Raw genomic sequence first — 20751 nt, 5'->3', positions numbered from 1 at the left:
CCAGCAGTGCCCAGACATATGAGGGGTGGGTGCAGAGGACTCCCAGCAGTGACCAGACATATGAGGGGTGGGTGCATATCACTCCCAGCAGTGCCCAGACATATGAGGGGTGTGTGCAGAGGACTCCCAGCAGTGCCCAAACATATGAGGGGTGGGTGTATATCACTACCAGCAGTGCCCAGACATATGAGGGGTGGGTGCAGAGGACTCCCAGCAGTGCCCAGCCATATAAGGGGTGGGTGTATATCACTACCAGCAGTGCCCAGACATATGAGGGGTGGGTGCAGAGGACTACCAGCAGTGCCCAGACATATGAGGGGTGGGTACATATCACTCCCAGCAGTGGCCAGACATATGAGGGGTGGTTGCAGAGGTCTCCCAGCAGTGCCCAGACATATGAGGGGTTGGTGCATATCACTCTCAGCAGTGGCCAGACATATGAGGGGTGGTGCAGAGGACTCCCAGCAGTGCCCAGACATATGAGGGGTGGGTGTATATCACTACCATCAGTGCCCAGACATATGAGGGGTGGGTGCATATCGCTCCCAGCAGTCCCCAGACATATGAGGGGTGGGTGCAGAGGACTCCCAGCAGGGCCAAGACATATGAGGGGTGGGTGCAGAGGACTCCCAGCAGTGCCCAGATATATGAGGGGTGGGTGCAGAGGCCAGCCAGCAGTGCCCAGACATATGAGGGGTGGGTGCAAAGGACTCCCAGCAGTGCCCAGACATATGAGGGGTGGGTGCAGAGGACTACCAGCAGTGCCCAGACATATGAGGGGTGGGTGCATATTACTCCCAGCAGTGCCCAGACATATGAGGGGTGGGTGCATATCACTCCCAGCAGTGCCCAGACATATGGGGGTTGGGTGCAGAGGACTCCCAGCAGTGCCCAGACATATGAGGGGTGGGTGCATATCACTCCCAGCAGTGGTCAGACATATGGGGGTTGGGTGCAGAGGAGTCCCAGCAGTGCCCAGACATATGAGGGGTGTGTGTATATCACTACCAGCAGTGCCCAGACATATGAGGGGTGGGTGCATATCACTCGCAGCAGTGCACAGACATATGAGGGGTGGGTGCAGAGGACTCCCAGCAGTGCCCAGACATATGAGGGGTGGGTGTGTATCACTCCCAGCAGTGCCCAGACATATGAGGGGTGGGTGCAGAGCACTCCCAGCAGTGCCCAGACATATGAGGGGTGTGTGCATATCACTCCCAGCAGTGCCCAGACATATGAGGGGTGGGTGCATATCACTCTTAGCACTGCCCAAACATATGAGGGGTGGGTGCAGAGGACTCCCAGCAGTGCCCAGACATATGAGGGGTGGGTGCATATCACTCCCTGCAGTTCCAAGACATATGATGGGTGGGTGCAGAGGACTCCCAGCAGTGCCCAGACATATGAGGGGTGAGTGCATATCACTCCCAGCAGTGCCCAGACATATGAGGGGCGGATGCAGAGGACTCCCAGCAGTGCCCAGACATATGAGGGGTGGGTGTATATCACTACCAGCAGTGCCCAGACATATGAGTGGTGGGTGCATATCACTCCCAGCAGTGGCCAGACATATGAGGGGTGGGTGCATATCACTCCCTGCAGTTCCCAGACATATGAGGGGTGAGTGCAGAGAACTCCCAGCAGTGCCCAGACATATTAGGGGTGGGTGCATATCACTCCCAGCAGTGGCCAGACATATGAGGGGTAGGTGCAGGGGACTACCAGCAGTGCCCAGACATATGAGGGTTGGGTGAAGAGGACTCCCAGCAGTGCCCAGACATTTGAGGGGAGGGTGCATATCACTCCCAGCAGTGGCCAGACATATGAGGGGTGGGTGCAGAGGACTCCCAGCAGTGCCCAGACATATGAGGGGTAGGTGCCGAGGACTCCCAGCAGTGCCCAGACATATGAGGGGTGGGTGCAGAGGCCAGCCAGCAGTGCCCAGATATTTGAGGGGTGGGTGCAAAGGACTCCCAGCAGTGCCCAGACATATTAGGGGTGGGTGCAGAGGACTACCAGCAGTGCCCAGACATATGAGGGGTGGGTACATATCACTCCCAGCAGTGGCCAGACATATGAGGGGTGGTTGCAGAGGTCTCCCAGCAGTGCCCAGACATATGAGGGGTGGGTGCATATCACTCTCAGCAGTGGCCAGACATATGAGGGGTGGTGCAGAGGACTCCCAGCAGTGCCCAGACATATGAGGGGTGGGTGTATATCACTACCATCAGTGCCCAGACATATGAGGGGTGGGTGCATATCACTCCCAGCAGTCCCCAGACATATGAGGGGTGGGTGCAGAGGACTCCCAGCAGGGCCAAGACATATGAGGGGTGGGTGCAGAGGACTCCCAGCAGTGCCCAGACATATGAGGTGTGGGTGCAGAGGACTCCCAGAAGTGCCCAGACATATGAGAGGTGGGTGCATATCACTCCCAGCAGTGCCCAGACATATGAGGGGTGGGTGCAGAGGACTCCCAGCAGTGCCCAGAAATATGAGGGGTGGGTGCATATCACTCCCAGCAGTGCCCAGACATATGAGGGGTGGGTGCAGAGGACTTCCAGCAGTGCCCAGACATATCAGGGGTGGGTGCATGTCAATCCCAGCAGTGGCCAGACATATGAGGGGCGGATGCCGAGGACTCCCAGCAGTGCCCAGACATATGAGGGGTGGGTGCTGACGCCTCCCAGCAGTGCCCAAACATATGAGGGGTGGGTGCAGTGGACTCCTAGCAGTGCCCAGACATATGAGGGGTGGGTGCAGAGGACTCCCCGCAGTGCCCAGACATATGAGGGGTGGGTGCAGAGGCCTCCCAGCAGTGCCCAGACAAATGAGGGATGGGTGCAGAGGACTCCCAGCAGTGCCCAGACATATGAGGGGTGGGTGCATATCACTCCCAGCAGTGCCCAGACATATGAGGGGTGGGTGCAGAGGACTCCCAGCAGTGCCCAGACATATGAGGGGTGGGTGCATATCACTCCCATCAGTGCCCAGACATATGAGGGGTGCGTGCAGAGGAATCCCAGCAGTGCCCAGACATATGAGGGGTGGGTGCATATCACACTCTGCAGTGGCCAGACATATGAGGGGTGGGTGCAGAGGGCTCCCAGCAGTGCCCAGACATATGAGGGGTGGGTGCTGACGCCTCCCAGCAGTGCCCAGACATATGAGGGGTGGGTGCAGTGGACTCCCAGCAGTGCCCAGACATATGAGGGGTGGGTGCAGAGGACTACCAGCAGTGCCCAGACATATGAGGGGTGGGTGCATATCACTCCCAGCAGTGGCCAGACATATGAGGGGTGGGTGCAGAGGACTCCCAGAAGTGCCCAGACATATGAGAGGTGGGTGCATATCACTCCCAGCAGTGCCCAGACATATGAGGGGTGGGTGCAGAGGACTCCCAGCAGTGCCCAGACATATGAGGGGTGGGTGCATATCACTCCCAGCAGTGCCCAGACATATGAGGGGTGGGTGCAGAGGACTTCCAGCAGTGCCCAGACATATCAGGGGTGGGTGCATGTCAATCCCAGCAGTGGCCAGACATATGAGGGGCGGATGCCGAGGACTCCCAGCAGTGCCCAGACATATGAGGGGTGGGTGCTGACGCCTCCCAGCAGTGCCCAGACATATGAGGGGTGGGTGCAGTGGACTCCCAGCAGTGCCCAGACATATGAGGGGTGGGTGCAGAGGACTACCAGCAGTGCCCAGACATATGAGGGGTTGGTGCATATCACTCCCAGCAGTGGCCAGACATATGAGGGGTGGGTGCAGAGGACTCCCCGCAGTGCCCAGACATATGAGGGGTGGGTGCAGAGGCCTCCCAGCAGTGCCCAGACAAATGAGGGGTGGGTGCAGAGGTCGACCAGCAGTGCCCAGACATATGAGGGGTGGGTGCATATCACTCCCAGCAGTGGCCAGACATATGAGGGGTGGGTGCAGAGGACTCCCCGCAGTGCCCAGACATATGAGGGGTGGGTGCAGAGGACTTCCAGAAGTGCCCAGACATATCAGGGGTGGGTGCATGTCAATCCCAGCAGTGCACAGACATATGAGGGGTGGGTGCATGTCAATCCCAGCAGTGCACAGACATATGAGGGGTGGGTGCAGAGGCCTCCCAGCAGTGCCCAGACATATGAGGGGTGGGTGCAGAGGACTACCAACAGTGCCCAGACATATGAGGGGTGGGTGCATATCACTCCCAGCAGTGCCCAAACATATGAGGGGTGGGTGTATATCACTTCCTGTAGTGGCCAGACATATGAGGGGTGGGTGCAGAGGACTACCAGCAGTGCCCAGACATATGAGGGATGGGTGCAGAGGACTCCCAGCAGTGCCCAGACGTATGAGGGGTGGGTGCATATCACTCCCAGCAGTGCCCAGACATATGAGGGGTGGGTGCAGAGGACTCCCAGCAGTGCCCAGACATATGAGGGGTGGGTGCATATCACTCCCATCAGTGCCCAGACATATGAGGGGTGCGTGCAGAGGAATCCCAGCAGTGCCCAGACATATGAGGGGTGGGTGCATATCACACTCTGCAGTGGCCAGACATATGAGGGGTGGGTGCAGAGGACTCCCAGCAGTGCCCAGACATATGAGGGGTGGGTGCTGACGCCTCCCAGCAGTGCCCAGACATATGAGGGGTGGGTGCAGTGGACTCCCAGCAGTGCCCAGACATATGAGGGGTGGGTGCAGAGGACTACCAGCAGTGCCCAGACATATGAGGGGTGGGTGCATATCACTCCCAGCAGTGGCCAGACATATGAGGGGTGGGTGCAGAGGACTCCCCGCAGTGCCCAGACATATGAGGGGTGGGTGCAGAGGACGACCAGCAGTGCCCAGACATATGAGGGGTGGGTGCATATCACTCCCAGCAGTGCCCAGACATATGAGGGGTGGGTGCAGAGGCCTCCCAGCAGTGCCCAGACATTTGATGGGTGGGTGCAGAGGACTACCAGCAGTGCCCAGACATATGAGGGGTGGGTGCATATCACTCCCAGCAGTGCCCAAACATATGAGGGGTGGGTGCAGAGGACTCCCAGCAGGGCCAAGACATATGAGGGGTGGGTGCAGAGGCCAGCTAGCAGTGCCCAGACATATGAGGGGTGGGTGCAGAGGACTCCCAGCAGTGCCCAGACATATGAGGGGTGGGTGCAGAGGACTACCAGCAGTGCCCAGACATATGAGGGGTGGGTGCATATCACTCCCAGCAGTGGCCAGACATATGAGGGTTGGTTGCAGAGGTCTCCCAGCAGTGCCCAGACATATGAGGGGTGGGTGCATATCTCCCTCAGCAGTGGCCAGACATATGAGGGGTGGAGCAGAAGACTCCCAGCAGTGCCCAGACATATGAGGGGTGGGTGTATATCACTACCATCAGTGCCCAGACATATGAGGGGTGGGTGCAGAGGACTCCCAGCAGTGCCCAGACATATGAGGTGTGGGTGCAGAGGACTCCCAGCAGTGCCCAGACATATGAGGGGTGGGTGCATATCACTCCCAGCAGTGCCCAGACATATGAGGGGTGGGTGCAGAGGACTCCCAGCAGTGCCCAGACATATGAGGGGTGGGTGCATATCACTCCCAGCAGTGCCCAGACATATGAGGGTTGGGTGCAGAGGTCTCCCAGCAGTGCCCAGACATATGAGGGGTGGATGCATATCACTCCCAGCAGTGCCCAGACATATGAGGGGTGGGTGCAGAGGACTCCCAGCAGTGCCCAGACATATGAGAGGTGGGTGCAGAGTACTCCCAGCTGTGCCCAGACATATGAGGGGTGGGAGCAGAGGTCTCCCAGAAGTGCCCAAACATATGAGGGGTGGGTGCAGAGGACTCCCAGCAGTGCCCAAACATATGAGGGTTGGGTGCAGAGGACTACCAGCAGTGCCCAGACATATGATGTGTGGGTGCATATCACTGCCAGCAGTGCCCAGACATATGAGGGGTGGGTGCAGAGGATTTCCAGCAGTGACCAGACATATGAGGGGTGGGTGCATATCACTCCCAGCGGTGCCCAGGCATATGAGGGGTGGGTGCAGAGGACTCCCAGCAGTGCCCAGACATATGAGGGGTGGGTGCATATCACTCCCAGCAGTGCCCAGACATATGAGGGGTGGGTGCAGAGGACTCCCAGCAGTGCCCAGACATATGAGGGGTGGGTGCATATCACTCCCAGCAGTGCCCAGACATATGAGGGGTGGGTGCAGGTGACTCCCAGCAGTGCCCAGATATATGAGGGGTGAGTGAATATCACTCCCAGCAGTGCCCAGACATATGAGGGGTGGGTGCATATCACTCCCAGCAGTGCCCCACTCCCAGGAGGATGGATGTCATTCACACACTGCATGACACATCACATGTGGGTGTGAGGACATACAACACATGTATACCCACCCATGGTGGATGCCCCACTATACACACCCGGATTTAATGCCAACAGACTGTATAGTCATGGAAATGCATACTAAAATAAGTTAGCCATGGGGACCACACACTGTCACGCACATCACAGGAGTGGTAGGAATGTCCAGGTGCTGGTCCAGCCACCCAGATGATGTCTCTCATGTAAGGAATAGGGTACACTGCCACTAGATTCAATGCCCACAATTGTGAGTCAGGTTCCCAAATACCCTGCATTACACGTACCATTTGTGTGTAATTACACACATGCATAGTGCTGAAAAGGGCCAATTGCTCCCTGATGCCATTCCTACATACACAAAGCACAAGTACAGTGACTGGCAAGGATGGCACAGACGAGTTATCAGGAGACATTGGTGAGCATGCATGGCCATTGATGAAGGGATCCGTCACCAACAAAGGAAATGTTGACATAGGTCAGCACAACAATGGGTTAAAGAACGGCGATGGATTAAACCCAGATCAGTTGACTGGGGGTGAGTGCTTGCAATGTTCAACACTCCGTCCATCATTTCCTTTGGTTTTTGCTTTGTTCGCCATAAGTTGGCAGGGTATGCTCAGACGTGAGTCCCTTGCTCACTTTGCCACTGGAATCAAGCAAGCCTGGCTGAAGACGGCTGAAATGCCAGAAACCGGTCCTAGGAAGCTTGTTTCCGGTCCAGGGAAGACATGGCTTGGCACTTCGGGCTGGACTGTTCCCTTGAGGCACAGGGTCAGACTGATTTGCATATGGCCATGTCTGAACTGGGGTGGCAGAGTGGGCTAAAGAACGGTGATGGATTAAACCCAGATCAGTTGACTGGGGGTGAATGCTTGCAATGTTCAACACACATATCACCTACTGTCTGTCATCTGGAGTGGCACCCATGTCCACACCCAGGACAATGCATAAGCCAATGGGACTGCAATTGGGTGTTAAAAAAGGCCAGCTGTACTGTGGGGACAACCTCATGGCAAGCCTGAATGTACACACAGATGTCAGCACACACAGTCCAAACTGTGTTGCATCAGAACCACACACATGCCTAAAAATGTATGAGCAGGTTTCTTGTTGGTAAAAAAAAAGACACAGGCTGCAAAGCACGTACATTGAGCACTGGCCAGCATCACAGGGGCACTGCCCAGTGCAGTTTAGTCCAGGCAAGTCTCCCACACAAGTCAGACCTGCCACTTAAAAATCTGAGTTGCACATGTATGCCTCTCCCGTACCCCCCTCCCCCAATACCTGAGTCTATGTGATGTATACAGATGAAGAAGTGACACCTCTTATTCAGGGTTACAACAACTGTGCTTGCAAAATTGCTTCATTGCTAAACACTCAATGAACATGCCACACACTGTGCAGCACATGCAACAGCAGGCTGATAGGCAGCACGTGCCATACAGTCACATGTCCCACTCCACTGACGCACCCTCACCGACTAGACAGACACACCCAGCCACTGAGCACTGGCCTGTCATTGACTACAGCGGATACAACCCTCACTCTGCACATGTGCCATTTGCCAGGGGGGAGTCACAGGGGTCGTGGCAGCTCTGCAAGTCAGACACAAAGCACGGCTCACTTGTCACATCAAATGGTTAGATCAGTAGCCTTCAACATGCAGCTGTGGTGCAACACTTCACATAGACACTCACCCACATGACAAGGAAGATTCACACAAGTCAATGTCCATAAGGTCGTACACATCATTTGGACACTCTCACCACAGGTCCACCCAACTCATACACATCTGTGGGTACAGTCACCTGGCACACCGGGGGAACACTGAATCACCTCAGGACAACATGAAGAAAAGCCCCAAAGGATTAGCCAGGCTGAATGTCTCATGCACTATGCAGTGAAAGTCACTGTAAGCACCATGCAAGTGAGGAGTGCACACAGGAACTACATGATGCACTGCATGAGTGACATAAGCATGCCTCCCCCCCGGGACACACTCTGAACAACATTGCATGTCAGTCCCACCTGGACACAATATTGACTGTCACACAACAGGTGCATAGGCAAAGGTAGTGGACTCAGAACTCACCTGCTCCCCTGGTCTCCCATACAGGCTGGTGTACTGTGGGAGGAGGACGTTCAGCAGGGCCTGATTCTCCTCCAGGGTGAATGGCTGGGCCCTCTCCACAGCACGAGACATGGTCCAGGGAAGCAGAGACAGCAGCAATGTTGTCGACAGGAAAGTTGTGCAGGCAAGTGCCCTCTCATGGCTTCTGGCTGCCTTATATCTGTCTTGCTGAGGGCCATTCATTTTGAGGAGTACATAGTGATTGGTCTGAATCATTCGCATCTTACGTTTACTCCAATCCCTTTAAACATACACCAGTGACAGCATTTGCATTGTTCAAATTTAGAGCATCATGTCAAGTCAATAACCACTTAGCAACATTGTATATTGTGTCCAACTGACTTTTCCAGGACACCTGCTGGAAAAGTTTGAAGACAAAACTCGGTATCCATGGCAACCTGCATGCATTTAGGGCCTAATACCTGTCCCTTATGTGTCCCCTATGTAAATTTGAAAGCCACACACAGGTACGGTGCGTTTTACACGTACCCCTACGGCACCAGTTGCACAGTGCGTTTGACACGTACGCGTAGGCACTGTTAGTACACGTACGTGTAGGCACTGTTAGTACACGTACGTGTACAACTGGTGCGTACACGTACGTGTACAACTGGTGAGTACACATACGTGTACTACCAGTGCCTACACGTACTTATACACGTACGTGTATGCACAAGTGGTACACGTACGTGTACTACCAGTGCCTACACGTACTTGTACACGTACGTGTACGCACCAGTTGTACACGTACGTCACCTTGCTGCAATACCCTCCACATGCTGCTGATGGCCCCAGATAGATCCACTCCAAGGCAAGACAGACCGTCCCCCTGGTCCAGGACTCCAGCCGGCTCAAATACAGCATCGGCCTCTACAGAGGACAACAGCAAACATGCAGGAGAACTTATCCACATCCAGGGTGCATCCGCACACCTCATCTGCAACATCCCCCACCCCAGCCACATCACCGTCCACCTGAGATAGGTACAATGGCTCACTGTGTGCTGCAGGATTACCTTCAGACTCCTCAACCACACTCAGGAGGCAGTCCACAACCCCTGACCCAAACCGACCTTGGACGTGTGTCATCCAATACCCCGTTGGCCCTACTCCATGCAGCCCACCTTGCCCTGGCCACCATTCATCACATCCACATAACCTCTGCATGCAGGAGATAGTTCTCCCACCTCGCAAAACAGACCTGGTACTCCCTCCCCGGGCACATCAACATGACCCATGACCTCTACACCTTCATGTAACTCTACCAAATGTGTCTGTCAGAGCAATATAGCAAGCCCCCCCTCAGCAGCTTGAGGCCATCACGGGTGAGTGTTAGGCTCCATGTCTGCATTTTGTGATACATTGTGAGCCATGTGTGTCCTCGACCGGACTCAGATCCAAGTGTATGGATGGCAGAAGTTAGTTCCACACACAGGCATACTTTAACATATCCCCACACGCAGGTTGTGGACTCATGCTAAACGACTGCAACATGAAATTTCAATAATTAAATTTTTAATTTCGAACTCTGGGGCGTGATTTGTGCACAGAAAAAGGGGAAATGCAGGGACCATAGATTCCAAAGTTCACAGGGGGAGATGGGATCCTTGGCATTTGAAGTCATCAGAGTCCAGCCCACAGTGTTTGGCATCATTAGTCAGACTGTGACCAGCAAGTCCATGTGGCAGATGATGTCAGTCAATGGGGTGATGCGGTCGCACATGAAGGCCTGGGAGATGTGGATGGCCCGCTGCCTCTCACGGTCTTTTCCGTGGACGACCAACCTTCCTCCGGGGACCCTCAGATGCAGGCCTTGACGATGTTAGGGACGCTCCGTCGGACGAATCCTCCTCCTCCTCCCTCCCTGTGGCTGGTGCTGGTCTGCGCCTGGTGTCACAGGGAGGGTTGCCCATGTTGTCGGCGATCCGACGGAGTGAATGGCTTATGTCCCTTTGCACCGCCAGGAGCTCAGCCAGTCTTGCCTCCATCCATCCTTGGTGTTGTTGTTGACTGGCGTGTTGCTCGGCCTGCTGGTTTTTGATCTCTGTGAGGGTCCCCACTACCTGGCTGATCTCTCTAGTGTCACGCCGGTATGCCTCCATGATGTTGCGGATTTGTGACATACTGGTCCCTTCAGCTGGCTGGTCAGGTTCTCGCCTCTGCCTGCCTCCACTCCCGCCACCCCTGCCCACACGAGCCGGGCCTGCCGTTGTGGGCATATCGGGTCGACGGGACCCCTGAGGTGATGGCAGTGGCGGTGTTGTCTGCCTCCTCGGGGGGCCCGTCACACCTTGTCCCTCCTGGTCAGACTGGCTCTGTTCACTGCGGGCAAGGCTCCTGGGTGTCTCCTGTGATGTGGCAGGAATGGGGGTGGTGGTTGGCACAGATGTTCCTGAACCAGGTGCTGCAGGGTCTTGGACACCAGAGGGTCCAGGTCGGGTTGGGGTCATCCGCAGAGTGTTGAGAGGCGTCGCTGCTGGTGGGATCCGGTTCCTCCCGAACCTGTGACTGTGATTCTTCCCCCCATTGTTGGGGGGATGTTCATCACGTTGCCTTGTGTGTGATAGAGAGACAATGTTAAAGCTGTGTAATGCAACATGCATGTTTCATACACATTCAAGTTGGCACAGTTCCTCCAGGTAGTTGTATGTGCCTAGCATTCTCCTCAATGTTCACTTGTGTATGTGTATGTTGCGGGGACAGATTGATATGTTCGCCTGAGTCTTTGACATGTCCATTTGTGGCTTGGATGCTTCTTCGGCTAGGTATTGGTGTTGTTGTGTTACATGTCCATTGTGGCAGTGGGTAAATCCATTGCCTGTCCTGGTGGTGTGTGCTTGTGTAAGGGGTGTGTGTGACAGGGCCTGCTAGTGGGTGTAGTGTGATTTGGCCCTGGGGCTCCCAGGTGATGTAGCTGTCCCCCCATGGAGCATGCTGCCATGACAGTGAGTGTGAGTTCCTATCCTAGATATCTGACCTTGTTGTGTTGGTGTTTGTGTTTGCACTGGTGACAGGAGGGCCTTGTGCTGCCTACACCAGGGCCAAGTGTGAGCTATCTTGTCAGTACTTTCCCAATCCCTGTGCATTGTGCATGGTGCATGGGTATGTAGCTGGGCCATATGGGATAAGGGCAATTGTGTCTGATTTGGAATTCAAACATGCATTTTGGTGCACCCACCCTCCCAGCATACGGGACATCCATTCTTGAGTTGGTGCTTCGTGTAGCATGGGACATGGCATGGACTTGCTTTCTCAATGGGGCATACACATGTTATTGGCATTCACGTTGTTTGTGACTGTGGTTCTGGCGGGTGAGGGCTTGGGGGTAGTTGCGTGCATTAGGTGTAGTTGGGGTGTGGATGCCATTACCCCCATGTTGCATAAGTGGTTTGTGTACTCACCAGGCTCTGGAGGTCCTTGGAGTCCATGTGCTCCCACCGGAGGAAGCATGGTCATCACCTTCTCCTCCCAGGGATGGTAATGTACTGGTCTGCGGGGCGTGCCACCTCCAGTGATGTCGGTCTGGGCGTGCTCTTCATTCATTTTTCTCATGACCGCCCTCCACAGATCGTACCACCTGGCTTGGCATTCATTCCTGGTCCTTCTGATGGGTGTGACAGCATTCACCCTCTCGACGATCCTCTGCCACAGGCGTGATTTTTCAGCTATGCTGGTCTGTCTGACCAATGTTCCAAAGAGCTGTGGCTCGACTCTGATGATTTAATTGACAAGGATGTCCAGCTCCTCCCTTATGAACTTTGGATTCTTGTCGGTGGGCATGGTGAGGGGGGGAGGGTGTTCATGGTTGTGAGTGTGTGGGTCCGAATTTGACGATGTGTGTGTGAATGTGGAGAGGGGGTATGTGTGAAGGGGTGTGTGTGTAGGTGTATATGTTTAGGTGGATGGGTGCAGTGGTTTGTGTGTGCTCTGTAGCAGTGGTGAGTCTGTTGCAATGGCTCATGGTTTGTGTGTGTGGTCCCTTTTTACGGTGCATACCTACGTGCTGGGGGTACGGTGCATACCTACGCGCTGGGGGTACGCACAATACATTCGTGCTGGGGGTACGGTGCGTACAAAATTCGCTTCATAGCGGGCAAAGTCATTCCCCGTGTACGGGACATATTCCGTACGAATCGTAAATTGTTACGCCGGTCCGGATCGTACTAGTACGGTCGGACATCATTTTTACGATTTGTACGGAGACGTGTCCGGGTCCGTCTCGTACTAATTTTCCCGCTATGATTCGTACGGATCGGGCCGATCCGTACGTACTTTTTCCCGTACCGATCGTACTTCACGGGTCGGACGTGACTTGTACGATTCGTACGGAAAAAATACGGATACGAGTCGTACGGGAAAAAAAAATACAGGATCGGAATCGGCCCCAAAGTTGTTCTTCTAAGTTTCTTAACTGTATTGCACCTTCTTGAGCTTGATACATTGCTGTTTCCACCTCATTCATTGCAATCGCTGCTTCATTTTCAACAATTGGTTGTCCTAGTGGATCTTGACTCAGTGCAGCAGAACTTTGACTGTCTTGAGAACTGTCTCTAGCAATCTCAGCTGCAATTGTAGCTTCTTGATCAATTTCATCATTCAACATTTTGACATAATTTGCGAAAGCACTGCATTGTATGCTATCTTTAGAAGCATTAAATGAATCTTCTTAGCTGGGAAAATCCAGTAATTCCAGTTCTGAATGCCATGGTTTGAACATTTGCAAAAGGGCTAAATAGTAAAATTCCCTTTTGTCAGCAGTATCGCAACTCAGTTTCCTGTGAATAATTAAATTTCCTTTCCTTTGTTTCACCAGACATCCTTCGGAACCAATCACTGAATATTTTCCATCGTTGATGTTCTCTGTAGTATTCCGTTTAAAAGTGTAGTTTTGCAGCACTTCATAGAGACACATGTTCTCAAGATGATGAATTCTTTTTGGGTAGTATGTGTCCAACATATTCGTTTTCAATATATCTGTACTTTCTGGTTTATTTTTTGCTAAATATTCAATTTCTTGAACAGATTTCAGTACCCGATTACGCATTCCTGCAAGACCTAGACTCACCCAAATGATTCTTCTACTTTTGGAATATAGACTTGCAGATGATAACCGATCTGAACATTCATATGCTCCAATTTCACGATGCGATAACATCTTCAAACTGAAACTGTATAATTTCTTACTTAGAGTCTTCTCGTGAGAAATCTCTTCCCACATTTCTTTCAATTCAGTCTTTTCTGATTTAGTAATGTAAGACGTTACATATCGAGCAACAGCAATGGAATTGTCCGCAACATACTGAATATCCATGTTAGTGTTCCACATGGATAAAATAACTGGATTGTAGTCATTTATGTATTTCGATTCTTCGCTTCTTCTTAAGTTGTAGGTGTTTTTCGGAGACTTTCTTGTGATGGTATGTCGCATAGCTGACATAAAACTGTTCACTCTTCCTTTGAATAATACAGGACGTGGAAATCCAAAACGACATTTGGTATAGAACTTATCCTTTGACTTGTACTTTCGTCGACAGTATTTTTCACACCTGTGGCTTTGAAATCGTAAGACTTGTTGTTTTAAGTTTTTATCTTCTCTGCTATTGGGAAGAGCAAATGTAGCATAATCTTCTATGAAAGACAAAACAGTTTCATCTGAATCTGTTCCAAATTTGGGGGCGTCCTTGATCCATAACAACATATGTATGTGAGGAGCACCTCTTGCTTGATACTCCTTTCTCCAAAAGATAGGGGTAAAGATCCATAGTGCACCGACAGTTCTGTTGCTGCTGCTGTGCGAAGTGTGATAATTGAAATTTAAAAGCTATTCTGTGATTTTAAACTATTTCGCTATTTTTGCCTTTTTAAACCTAACTGCACCTTACTTTCGCTGCTATTGTATTGGGAATCTGACTGTTTTTTAGGTAGCTGCACCATCGTTTTTCTTTTAAAAAACAATAACGAATCACTCGTAATCTTGTGTTGTATTTAAATACATACTTTTAACCTCGTTTTACTCATTTTATGTAAACCCCTGATTGGGAACTTGGAAGGTCTTTTGGGGAGGTCATTCTATTTACAATATTTACAATACTTACTTGTTGGTTCTTTCTTAATTACCGTCGCGCTCGACCCTGGCGGGACCCGGATGTAGAACGGGCCTGCACAGCACACAGAGTTGGCGCGCTAGTCTTTCCTCATCCTCCATCATTTCGGAGCACTTATTAGGCGCGAGGCGGCGGACGCGCAGCGGAAGCGGGCAGCGGGCGCGCCGGCGGCGCGCCGAACGCAAGCCCGTCTGCGCCCGTCCGCGCCCTTCTTGCGCCCAGCGCCATGACCCCTGGTCGATTGGGCCCCATTAAGTACAGCAGGTCGGAGCTGCTGGCTTGTGATCGAGGCTGGTGTAAATTACACAATTTAAGCCCATTAGGTAAGACTGACTGTGTAAACTGCCTGTTTCGCATGGCTGGCCTGATGGAGGTAAAAATAGGGGAGAGGGAGGGTAGCACGTCGAAAGTTTTTGATGATAGGCTGAATGTTTGCTCCCATCAACTGAAGGTGGTTGGTTATCATCCGGATGCTCAGGAACAATACTTCCAATGTATGTTGCTTAATGTTCGCTCGCTGAGCAAACATAAGTACCAAATCGCAGATATAATTCAAAGCACCAGTACCGACATTATGTTCTTGACTGAGACATGGGCAGATAAAGCTTCATGTCCAGATTGGAACATAGCCCTTCCCCAAGGCCATGTGGTGGCATCTCATGATAGAGAAGGTGGAAAAGGGGGGGGCATTGCTATTATTCATCGAGAGCATATTAGCCTACGGATACATCCTATTCAAGACCTCTCAGCAGAAGCCCTGCATTTTATAATTACCAGAAATAATGTTACTAACTTTCAGGGTCTTTTACTTTATCGTCCGCCCGGCCCAAAAATAGGATTTGCCCAATCATTGATGACTTACCTAGAATCTCAAACAGATCAAAGTTCATTCCTGTTGCTTGGCGACTTTAATTTCCATCTAGAGTTGGGGGGAAATGCTGACACCGAAAGACTCCTTGACATTCTTACCACTTTCAGTCTTGTCCAACTAGTTGCTGAACCCACTCACCAGGCGGGTCACACCCTGGATGGTATCTTTTCCAACGACCCCAATATAGATGTGGAAAAAGTCACCCCTTTGATCTGGACTGACCACTATGCAATCTTGTTCCGGATCAGTTTTTCTCTTCCACCATCACAGAAACAAATAAAATCTACAAAAGTTCAGACTCGACGGTGGAATAAAGTTAACGTCGAGGATCTTTTATCGGCTCTTAGTTTAGGTCCGGGATTACTACCTCAAGATTGCAACACGGCTGCCCTTAATATCAATGACTGGTTACAGTCAGCGGCTGACCAAGTAGCTCCTGTAAGATGGTCTACCATCAGAAGGCATAAGCCAACCTCCCCCTGGTATAATCCCCAGCTTAAAGCCATCAAGGTTAAATGTAGAACTGCTGAACGCCAATGGCGGCAGGAATACGATACATCTGCTAAAGTGATATATAATACCGCCCTTAAAGATTACAAGATGGCCATTATTGAGGCTAAAAAGATGTTCTTTGCTAATAAAATTGATGACGCAGGTAACTCCACCAGAGAGCTTTTTAAAACAGTTAATCCACTCTCCAAAGCCCAGCTGGGCATTGCCTTTCATCCAGACCAACATTTGTGTGACAAGATGGCCTTGTTCTTTCAAAAGAAGGTTCAAGACATTTATAACGACCTTTCGCAGATCTGCCCACTTCCTGAGAAAGGGCAAGAATTAACAGTCACAGTGAGTTCACCTTCTGAGGAACTGGCTAGCTTCCCTGCAATTGGTTCAGAGGAAGTCGGCGATATTCTTCTTTCCCTAAAATCAGGATCATCTACTGATCCTTGTCCTGTCACTATGCTGCATCAGATTGCAGGTAGAATAGGGGAAGTGTTAGCCCCACTGTTAAATCAGATTGTAGAACTTGGCACTTTCCCGCTTTGCTGGAAGAGGGCAATTATTAATCCAATACTGAAGAAGGTTACGCTTGACCCTGCTGAGCCAAAGAATTATCGGCCGATTGCCGGATTACCCATTATGGCCAAAATCATAGAAAAATCGATGAACAAAACATTGATCAACTATCTGGAAACAAATGAAGTACTGGATAAAGCCCAACACAGATTCAGACCAAGCCACTCAACTGAATCCGCCCTCATAGTTGTCACAGAAGAGATTCGTAGAACCATAGATCAGGGGGGAAACGCAATTTTGGTCCTATTGGACCTGTCGGCAGCGTTCGACACTGTGAACCACACAGTGCTGGTCCAACGACTCCAAGAGGTGGGCATCAAGGACACAGCTTTGTCTCTCCTGTCCTCCTTCTTGGAAGGAAGAGTTCAGAACCTGAGCTGGGAGGGTCTGCAGTCAGAAAGTTTCCCTCTGCCATGTGGGGTACCTCAGGGCTCTGCCTTGTCACCCACACTTTTTAACATTTATATGCTGCCTTTGGCTACCCTGATCAGGAGACATGGTTTCGAGTTTACAGCTTACGCCGATGATTCTCAGCTTATTGTCTCTATGGCTAAACATTCTGAGAACACGGCGGTCAGGTTCCATGCCTGCTTGGAGGAGATTATAGTCTGGATGAATTATAGCTACCTTAAAATAAACACCGACAAAACGGAAGTTATGGAATTCGGCCAGGGACAACCCCAATGGGACGCCTCATGGTGGCCCACGATGGCTGGACAGTGCCCTACCCCGGCGTCCAAGATTAGAAACCTGGGGGTTGTTTTCGATTGCAAACTTACCTTCTCAGCCCAAGTAAACAGCCTTTCCTCCTCCTGTTTTTTCCTGCTTAAAACTTTAAAGAAGATCTTCCCGTTTATCAGGAAGGAACAACAGAAACTAGTGGTAGTGGCCCTCCTGCTTTCAAAGTTGGATTATTGTAATGGCCTATTTTTGGGCATCGATAAGACGCAAATGAATAGGCTTCAATCACTACAGAATGCTGGGGCCCGACTGCTCCTGGATATACCTAGAGGTAAACCCACCTCTGAGGCCATTCGAACCTTACATTGGCTCCCAATGCAGCATCGGGTCGAATTTAAGGCTCTATGTCTTGTCCACAAGGCGCTTTATGGAGGTGGGGCAAGGGCAATGCGCACATTATTTAGACCTTACATCCCAGCCCGACCATTACGATCGGGTAACTTGAATCTTCTTTGTTTAGATAGGATCAGGAGAGTGAGATGGGATGGCAGAGTGTTCTCACACCGTGCGGCTCTACTATGGAACCTACTGCCTGCAGCCATGCGGCTGCAACCTAATAGATTGGCGTTTAGAAAAGCCTTGAAAACTCTGCTGTTCACCAGAACATAGTTGCAGGTGATAGGCCGGTTGGTTCCACTAGGTTCTTACCCTTTTTAGCGCCAAGACGCCACGGCATTCGAGCGCTCTACAAGCACATATCCTATCCTAACCTATCCTATCCTATCCTAAAAGAAATCCACAACTTCTCCAAGAGGAGGATTCTTTTTTATTGCAGATGAAAGACATCAAATCTATGATTGAAATATCTGCATACATTGACAGGATCCAAAGAGCACAATTCTCCAGGTGACTTGTATTCAATATTTTTTATATTGGAATTTGCCTCTCGAAGAAATTCAAGTAAATCATCCCAAGCATACTCAGCACAGCTTAGTGAAACAAACCATGAAAGAGTTCCCAAGTTCCGTAGCATACATTTCAGTTCTCCATGTCAACGGTACCAATATTCATTAGTCCCACGCTGACATGCCATCAGATTAATCAACTGAGATTCTAAATTATCATCTCTCTGATGCACTTTGTCCATAAAATCCTTTGCAGTTACATTTTGAAGATGCATTCCAGTTTTTAAAATGTGATTTACTGCATATGAAAGTCCAGACAAGTCACTTTCAAACAGAAGATGAAACATATAAGGGATACATTGTCGAAATCTTGGATCTTCTGCATATAATCTTGTTGTCCGATATTCAGATGCAGGAATCTACACAGGAAGTTCATCATATCGTCCACCTTTTCCTGTTGGAAACAACTGTTGGAAACAACGAGCTTCCAAGCTCTCTTCCATACACTCATGGGACTTCCTGTTGCTTTTTTCATTTGAAACAACTCAATTGTATTCCCCATCACCTCTTTGGAATGAAGTGGATGTACACTGTAATGTTCATAGATCTCTTCACATCTGGACATGTCCACTTTTTCAATTTGTCCACTTAATGTTTCACTATCTTCTGCTAAATCTATTTATTCTTCTGCTACAAACACATTTCTATAGTACTCATTATTTTTTAACAGATACAATGATGCCTTTTGCACTTTTCTAACATCCACTAACTCTTGCCAAATTTTCTTATTCTTAGTAGGAACACCATTAACTAGAATGACTAGTGGCTCATTTTCTGCATGGTCTACACCAATAGTTTCAATATTTTTCCTTAAATCTAACGGTAAATACACAACTCTTCCTTTCAATCCTCTTTGCAACTCTGATGGAGGTAATTTACCTGTTTTGGGCTCCATACGAACAATAGCCTGAAATGGGTGAACACATTGTATGAGAATAGACTCAAACGCATTTAAATCTATCAGCTCTGGTGGAATAGCAACCAACTCTAGATTATTATGAACAGCTCTAGCAGGCATTTTATTCTCATCTAATTTGTTATGACAATATTTGCAAATACGCTGCTCAGATCCCAAATCAAAACAATCCTCTACCAACAAATAAGTTGCAAATTCCATCCACTTATCATTATCTTCTATTTCACTTTTTAAACACAGATTGACACCCCTAGTCTGATTTTTATAGTGACTTCGCCGACAACAAATACAAGAAACATTTGGTCTTTCACCTGAAATTACCTTAAACTTTGTGATTTCATCCTCCTGTAATTACGGGTTGTACATTGCCTTCAACATTTTGTGCCTTCAACATTTTGTTCTACTAATGTATCAGTTTCTTCACTCTCTTGCTGAGGACCAAAGTAACAAAACTCAATATCATCACAGACCTGCTTCACATCTGATACTGACCCACGCAAAAGAGCACTGTTCAACTCACTTAACTTTAGTGCTGGACTTTTTGCATAATACAACCTTCTCACTAACTTTCGCATTTGAGTATGATGTACTGCCAGCATTCTGAAATGGTGAAAAACACTTTGACAGACTTTCCTAGAAAGACAAGCCAGAGAATGACCTTGCAAACCAGTATGTTTTCTCACTCTGCAAGGGTCTAGTCCTTGCAACAGCGTAATCTTTTGTTTTACACTTTTTTTAGTATAGGCTCGTAAAAAACTACATAACTTTTCAATAGATTCCTGTCGTACACTGCAAATATTACTGCAATCCCAAGTGTACACAGGGTTTTTAGCACGTCTCCCTAAAACTTCATCAGCTATTACTTCTTCTGCATTTCTTTCAACAATTTTCTCTTTCTCAATTGGACAACCGTCGCTAACCTCATAACCTCTACCACTGGTGTCAACTGCATACAATAATTTTTCGCTCTGTGAATAACTCTCTTCATTAAAGAAAGGCTCTGAACTGGAACTGGGTTTCCATTCTCCCCAAAAAACATCACAAACATTTTGTTTAATAATAACTCTTTTCATCCTACTTTTGGCCTTCATTACATGGATTGGTTTATCTAGTGATCGAATTCTGTTTAATACTAAAATGAATAGTTTCCTTTTTACTTCAAAAGCCTTTTCCACAATGTTTTCAATATGGTTCTTCTTTTTATAAAATAAGGCTCTTTTTTTATATTTCTTCACATCTTTCAGCAAATTATGCACTACTCTCTTGTAAAATATTTTTTTGCGTAATTCCTTATACTGATTTTGCCTTCTTTTACCATACTTTATCTCCTTTGACTGACCATTTGCTTTTTTGCTTTTCCTCTTATTTTGAATTTTTTTCTTACTTGAAAAATTCTCAGTAGTTCCAGCATTATGTACATTCTGTTTGGTCCTACAAACATTTTTAATAAATTGCTTTGTGATCTTACCAGAAGATTTTTTTCCTTTTAGCCACATTATCTTGTACATTCAATACTTGTGGTTGATGTTTCTTCAAGTAATCCTCCTGTCTCTGTTCTTTTCTTTTTCTATTTTTTTCTGGTATGATTTCTCTATTTTAACGTTGAAAAACAGTCTCTGTAAAAAAGAATCACAAATGAATGTATA

The sequence above is a fragment of the Triturus cristatus genome, chromosome 1_1 (genome assembly GCF_964204655.1).
Source record: "Triturus cristatus chromosome 1_1, aTriCri1.1, whole genome shotgun sequence".
In the NCBI taxonomy this organism is placed as follows: Eukaryota; Metazoa; Chordata; class Amphibia; order Caudata; family Salamandridae; genus Triturus; species Triturus cristatus.
The sequence above is the reverse complement of the archived record's forward strand: the minus strand, read 5'-3'. Positions refer to the sequence as shown.